The sequence below is a fragment of the Euprymna scolopes genome, chromosome 46 (assembly GCF_053919585.1).
Source record: "Euprymna scolopes isolate OS-2025 chromosome 46, ASM5391958v1, whole genome shotgun sequence".
Classification (NCBI taxonomy): Eukaryota; Metazoa; Mollusca; class Cephalopoda; order Sepiida; family Sepiolidae; genus Euprymna; species Euprymna scolopes.
The window spans coordinates 169,734,705-169,741,419 of record NC_136527.1 but is presented as its reverse complement, the minus strand read 5'-3'; positions in this window follow the sequence as shown (position 1 = coordinate 169,741,419).

Genomic DNA, 6,715 nt, shown 5'->3' with positions numbered 1-6,715 from the left:
ACACTGGGGAAAAGCCACATTCTTGTGAGGTATGTGGATATTCTTTTACTAAAAAATCAAAATTAGTGATACATATGAGAACTCACACTGGGGAAAAGCCATATTCTTGTGGAGTGTGTGGGTATTCTTTTTCTCAACAATCAAATTTAGTGGGACATATGAAAACTCACACTAGGACCTAAAAAAATAATTTTAAAACGACATGGTCTCTGAAAGAAACATTATACCGGTTATTGTATGAGCAACTGGCTTAATAAAAAAGAATCTTCGGAAATACTGAGAAGCAATCCCTGAAAGACCAAGCTGTACCGAAATACAAATAACAGCCATAAAGGGAACATTATGTATTCTTAAAAGATCCCTCGAATATAAATTTAAATCATAACAGAATCAAGTGTTAGCTCCGGGAGAGAGCCCCTTGATCTCTTAAAACTTACTGAAGTAAAATAAAAAAAAGAAAAGCCATATTCTTTTTAAGTATGTAGATATTCTTTTTACTGAAAACCAACGTTAGTGACACATACAAGAACTCACACTTGAGAGAACTTGAATGCCTACTAGACATTGTCCTCGAGTGTCTAAGGTCTCTCTGTACAGGGGTTTTCCAGAACAACCTTGCATGAGAATTCTTTTTTATCGAAGTAAACCCTGACCAAATATTCAAAATAACATAGTATTCGCTGCCCAAATAAGAGCTCCTCACTATGGTTAACACACATTAGCTTTTACGAGGAATGGTGGACCTTCTTCACGTAATGTTAACTCAAGTAATAGCATGAAGCCGGATACTCCACCAGACTAGATAAATTCTTGTCCTGGAATTCAGTAAGACCAAGAGACTAAAATAAAAGATATACTACAACGTATGAAAAGGGTTAATTGGGGAGAGGAAAATTATGTTCTCAACTTTGTTACTAACTCAGTGTCTGAGATATAAAGAACTTAAATGGAACATTCGCATATCTATGTATCTCATATAGATTTCAAATGTTAGCCCCAGTTTGTGGGTCCTTTGATTTCTGAGAACTTCGACTGAAGTAAAATAAAGCAAAAAGGGAAAAACCACATTGTTGTGAAGTTTGTGGATATTCTTGTTTTCTAAATCAGCATTAGAGTTTGAATTGAATGCCTACTAGACACCAAGCCAGGGTGTCTTCATTCTCTCTCTACAGACGTTTACCAGGTGCTCTGCTATGAGGATACTTTCAATATTCAATTTAAAGTAAACCCTGACCAAATATTCGAATTTTAATTAAAATGAAAAATAAAACAAAATCAACTGGCTGGATCCCGCCCAGGATAAGAAGATCCCTTCAGCATGGCTAAGCACTGGATCATATGAAGAAAATAACGGTATTTTCTAGTGATGTTGCCACAAGTAACAACACTAAGTAAGTTTAATGGAACATTCGAAAATAGTTAATTGGGAGAGGAAAATTATGTTCTCAATGTTTTTACTAACTCAGTTTCTGAGATATAAAGAACTTAAATGGAACATTCGAATATCTATGTATCTTATATAGATTTCAAGTGTTAGCGCCAGGTTGTGAACCCTTTGTTTTCTGAGAACTTCGACTGAAGTAAAATAAAACAAAAAAGGGAAAATCAACTGGCTGGATCCCGCCCAGGATAAGAAGATCCCTTCAGCATGGATACGCACTGGATCATATGAAGAAAATAAGACTATTAGGAAAATACACTATAACCAGTCAAATTGTAGTCCTGTAATCCGGCAAGACCAAACAAGAACCACTAAGAAATAAAATGTTCACCAAAAGAAAAAAAAACATCACTAACTAAGAACTTATTTCAACTGTATCTCAAGTACGCAAATATCTCCGGAAAGATGACAGAGAGTCAATTAAGAAGAAAGCTTTTAGTGAAGCAGTGATTGATTTCACCAAATCTAACACTGCTGAATTTGCCCAAACCCGGTGGAGTAGGGAGGAAAAATGGACATTGATTTGTTCAATAGAATACGCAAAAATAAATTATCAAAAACTCCCAGAAAGTTGTAAGCAATGACAAAAGATTTTAAAACATTACTGCCCAAACAAGGACATTAAGAAGGAAAAGTTAACATGTCCGAAATCTAATGTTCTGAATAACAATGTCTTTTCAGTGGAGCAAATATCCCAGCTAAAAAAAGATGTCCATGAAATGGTTAAAAACAAGATTTGCCCAATCAGCAATCCCCTCCCTATACCCATGGTTTGCCAAACCAAACAAGAAGACACTACAACACATTCTCACCTGACACAGCTCCCTGAGACAATGTCAACGAGTCCAAATCTTACATGCAAACTTTTAGCATCAGTTAGAGTGATCTAATCATTCTATGACGAAGTGCGCGTATTAGCTAAGTTAACTAACTTTATTACAACTATTAGCTAAGTTGACTAACTTTATTACAACTATTAGCATAGTTAACTAACTTTATTATAACTGAAAGTGCTCAACGATAAGAAACAAGTTTCTTAAAAGGGCTGACATCATTATTTACTATAATGATTATTAAATACCTAAAGACACTAGTGTGTCATCTTTTCGGAAATCATCAGTGCAGGGTGGCACGATTACCACCAGTCACGAGACTCAAACCTCGGCAATAGAAATCATGTCGATATGTTCGAATATCAACCAATAGAAGTCATGTCGATATGTTCGAATATCAACCAATAGAAGTCATGTCGATATGTTCGAATATCAACCAATAGAAGTCATGTCGATATGTTCGAATATCAACCAATAGAAGTCATGTCGATATGTTCGAATATCAAACCAATAGAAGTCATGTCTATATGTTCGAATATCAAACCAATAGAAGTCATGTCGATATGTTCGAATATCAACCAATAGAAGTCATGTCTATATGTTCGAATATCAACCTTTCTAAGTTTTCTTATTTCTGCAGCTAGAGGGTATCATCAGTGATGTTTTTTTTTTGCTTAGTTCATTGAGCGGTTTTGTGTCTTTCAACATCATACCGCCTCCCTAAGCCGACCCTGCCAGAGCAGATCAGTCTATGGCTCACCCTCTTTCTATGGCATGCATGCGGTATTAAGCAAAATTTTTCAAGGAGAACTTAGCTTGGAAGGAGGTGTTGGAGGGAGGAGATAGCTGGCCAACCCAGAACATTCTACATAATGAACTGAGTCACCGGATTCACCGGACCCTTTGAACAGAAACTTGTTCCTGAACGTTAACACGCTGTATTTGTTTATGTAAATACGTAAATAAACTTCTGTTTCAATATTCAAACGACAAAGGTAATACTTTATCTTTGTCCACATAATAGGCCACCTTAGGACATATACACTTTTTTATTTTAGTAACTGCTTTTATCTTTACTACGGAACCTAGACTATTTGAAGCACAACGATTTAGCCGTCCGCTCAGCTGTGTCCGTTATGGCACTGACGGCATTATGTGTTTTTAAACCTACTAAACCAATATCTGTTAGAGCTTTGTGTTCCCACCTCAATTGGCAAAAAACAGCTTTCTATCCGTTTGCCATACAAGCCTCTATTAATTCATCAAAATTTTCTCTCGTGAGATTTTTCAACAAGTTCTTCCCATGGGATCGTTAATTCACATGAAAATGTTTTTTTTAATTGACCGAATAACACACTATATCTGGGTGTAATTGTGACGTGGCCATACTTTCCGGAAATGTTAATCTGCTGCCTAAATCAACCTTTAAGACTCACCCTGTAGTTCCCGAAATACGTTAAATTTTGAGGTGTGCCCCTTCGAGCGGGTTGTACCTTATTTAGTAAATTCTATGGTTTTACATTCTGAGGTAGGTTTATTTGTTTGGATCGCTATGCTAAATATCTCTACAACTAATCTTAGTATTTCATGGTGATTCTATCTGTACTTAGTATTTCATGGTGATTCTATCTGTACTTAATATTTCATGGTGATTCTATCTGTACTTAATATTTCATGGTGATTCTATCTGTACTTAATATTTCATGGTGATTCTATCTGTACTTAATATTTCATGGTGATTCTATCTGTACTTAGTATTTCATGGTGATTCTATCTGTACTTAGTATTTCATGGTGATTCTATCTGTACTTAGTATTTCATGGTGATTCTATCTGTACTTAGTATTTCATGGTGATTCTATCTGTACTTAGTATTTCATGGTGATTCTATCTGTACTTAGTATTTCATGGTGATTCTATCTGTACTTAATATTTCATGGTGATTCTATCTGTACTTAATATTTCATGGTGATTCTATCTGTACTTAATATTTCATGGTGATTCTATCTGTACTTAGTATTTCATGGTGATTCTATCTGTACTTAGTATTTCATGGTGATTCTATCTGTACTTAGTATTTCATGGTGATTCTATCTGTACTTAATATTTCATGGTGATTCTATCTGTACTTAATATTTCATGGTGATTCTATCTGTACTTAGTATTTCATGGTGATTCTATCTGTACTTAGTATTTCATGGTGATTCTATCTGTACTTAGTATTTCATGGTGATTCTATCTGTACTTAGTATTTCATGGTGATTCTATCTGTACTTAGTATTTCATGGTGATTCTATCTGTACTTAGTATTTCATGGTGATTCTATCTGTACTTAGTATTTCATGGTGATTCTATCTGTACTTAGTATTTCATGGTGATTCTATCTGTACTTAATATTTCATGGTGATTCTATCTGTACTTAATATTTCATGGTGATTCTATCTGTACTTAATATTTCATGGTGATTCTATCTGTACTTAGTATTTCATGGTGATTCTATCTGTACTTAGTATTTCATGGTGATTCTATCTGTACTTAATATTTCATGGTGATTCTATCTGTACTTAGTATTTCATGGTGATTCTATCTGTACTTAGTATTTCATGGTGATTCTATCTGTACTTAGTATTTCATGGTGATTCTATCTGTACTTAGTATTTCATGGTGATTCTATCTGTACTTAATATTTCATGGTGATTCTATCTGTACTTAATATTTCATGGTGATTCTATCTGTACTTAATATTTCATGGTGATTCTATCTGTACTTAGTATTTCATGGTGATTCTATCTGTACTTAATATTTCATGGTGATTCTATCTGTACTTAATATTTCATGGTGATTCTATCTGTACTTAGTATTTCATGGTGATTCTATCTGTACTTAGTATTTCATGGTGATTCTATCTGTACTTAGTATTTCATGGTGATTCTATCTGTACTTAGTATTTCATGGTGATTCTATCTGTACTTAGTATTTCATGGTGATTCTATCTGTACTTAGTATTTCATGGTGATTCTATCTGTACTTAGTATTTCATGGTGATTCTATCTGTACTTAATATTTCATGGTGATTCTATCTGTACTTAATATTTCATGGTGATTCTATCTGTACTTAATATTTCATGGTGATTCTATCTGTACTTAGTATTTCATGGTGATTCTATCTGTACTTAATATTTCATGGTGATTCTATCTGTACTTAGTATTTCATGGTGATTCTATCTGTACTTAGTATTTCATGGTGATTCTATCTGTACTTAGTATTTCATGGTGATTCTATCTGTACTTAGTATTTCATGGTGATTCTATCTGTACTTAGTATTTCATGGTGATTCTATCTGTACTTAGTATTTCATGGTGATTCTATCTGTACTTAATATTTCATGGTGATTTTATCTGTACTTAATATTTCATGGTGATTCTATCTGTACTTAATATTTCATGGTGATTCTATCTGTACTTAATATTTCATGGTGATTCTATCTGTACTTAGTATTTCATGGTGATTCTATCTGTACTTAGTATTTCATGGTGATTCTATCTGTACTTAGTATTTCATGGTGATTCTATCTGTACTTAGTATTTCATGGTGATTCTATCTGTACTTAGTATTTCATGGTGATTCTATCTGTACTTAATATTTCATGGTGATTCTATCTGTACTTAATATTTCATGGTGATTCTATCTGTACTTAATATTTCATGGTGATTCTATCTGTACTTAGTATTTCATGGTGATTCTATCTGTACTTAGTATTTCATGGTGATTCTATCTGTACTTAGTATTTCATGGTGATTCTATCTGTACTTAGTATTTCATGGTGATTCTATCTGTACTTAGTATTTCATGGTGATTCTATCTGTACTTAGTATTTCATGGTGATTCTATCTGTACTTAGTATTTCATGGTGATTCTATCTGTACTTAATATTTCATGGTGATTCTATCTGTACTTAATATTTCATGGTGATTCTATCTGTACTTAATATTTCATGGTGATTCTATCTGTACTTAATATTTCATGGTGATTCTATCTGTACTTAGTATTTCATGGTGATTCTATCTGTACTTAGTATTTCATGGTGATTCTATCTGTACTTAGTATTTCATGGTGATTCTATCTGTACTGAGTATTTCATGATGATTCTATCTGTACTTAGTATTTCATGTGATTCTATCTGTACTTAGTATTTCATGGTGATTCTATCTGTACTTAGTATTTCATGGTGATTCTATCTGTACTTAGTATTTCATGGTGATTCTATCTGTACTTAGTATTTCATGGTGATTCTATCTGTACTGAGTATTTCATGATGATTCTATCTGTACTTAGTATTTCATGGTGATTCTATCTGTACTTAGTATTTCATGGTGATTCTATCTGTACTTAGTATTTCATGGTGATTCTATCTGTACTTAATATTTCATGTGATTCTATC